We start from the raw sequence: 1,421 nt of genomic DNA on the forward strand, positions 1-1,421 counted from the left end.
TATTTGTCAACAAATCCGAAGCGGTCAGGGCAGCAGGCACGTAGGCCAGGATTTTGTTTCGGGGGAGGGGGGGGGGGGGGGGGGGGGGGGAGGAGGCCCGGACGTTGTTCTGGGTGGCATTAGCAATGGTTTCCCCCGCCAACGTCTGAATCCAGTTCCAAGATGGCAGAAGAGACAGGGATAGATTCTTCAGGATTTGCCATGTGCCTGCACGATGACGTTGCTCAGTGCGCTAAAAACAATTTATTTGTCAACAAATCCGAAGCGGTCAGGGCAGCAGGCACGTAGCCAGGATTTTGTTTCGGGGAGGGGGAGGGGGGGGGGGGGGGGGTTGGAGGAGGCCCGGACGTTGTTCTGGGTGGCATTAGCAATGGTTACCCCCGCCAACGTCTGAATCCAGTTCCAAGATGGCAGAAGAGACAGGATAGATTCTTCAGGATTTGCCATGTGCCTGCACGATGACGTTGCTCAGTGCGCTAAAAACAATTTATTTGTCAACAAATCCGAAGCGGTCAGGGCAGCAGGCACGTAGCCAGGATTTTGTTTCGGGGAGGGGGGGGGGGGGGGGGGGGGGGGGGTGGAGGAGGCCCGGACGTTGTTCTGGGTGGCATTAGCAATGGTTACCCCCGCAACGTCTGAATCCAGTTCCAAGATGGCAGAAGAGACAGGGATAGATTCTTCAGGATTTGGCCATGTGCCTGCACGATGACGTTGCTCAGTGCGCTAAAAACAATTTATTTGTCAACAAATCCGAAGCGGTCAGGGCAGCAGGCACGTAGCCAGGATTTTCTCTTCGGGGAGGGGGGGGGGGGGGGGGGGGAGGAGGCCCGGACGTTGTTCTGGGTGGCATTAGCAATGGTTACCCCCGCCAACGTCCTGAATCCAGTTCAAGATGGCAGAAGAGACAGGATAGATTCTTCAGGATTTGCCATGTGCTGCACGATGACGTTGCTCAGTGCGCTAAAAACAATTTATTTGTCAACAAATCCGAAGCGGTCAGGGCAGCAGGCACGTAGCCAGGATATTGTTTCGGGGAGGGGGGGGGGGGGGGGGGGGGGGAGGAGGCCCGGGACGTTGTTCTGGGTGCATTAGCAATGGTTACCCCCGCCAACGTCTGAATCCAGTTCCAAGATGGCAGAAGAGGACAGGGATAGATTCTTCAGGATTTGCTATGTGCCTGCACGATGACGTTGCTCAGTGCGCTAAAAACAATTTATTTGTCAACAAATCCGAAGCGGTCAGGGCAGCAGGCACGTAGCCAGGATTTTGTTTCGGGGAGGGGGGGGGGGGAGGGGGGGGGAGGCCCGGACGTTGTTCTGGGTGGCATTAGCAATGGTTACCCCCGCCAACGTCTGAATCCAGTTCCAAGATGGCAGAAGAGACAGGGATAGATTCTCAGGATTTGCCATGTGCCTGCACGA

This window comes from Ixodes scapularis, unplaced genomic scaffold (assembly GCF_016920785.2).
Source record: "Ixodes scapularis isolate PalLabHiFi unplaced genomic scaffold, ASM1692078v2 PGA_scaffold1__304_contigs__length_218370807, whole genome shotgun sequence".
In the NCBI taxonomy this organism is placed as follows: Eukaryota; Metazoa; Arthropoda; class Arachnida; order Ixodida; family Ixodidae; genus Ixodes; species Ixodes scapularis.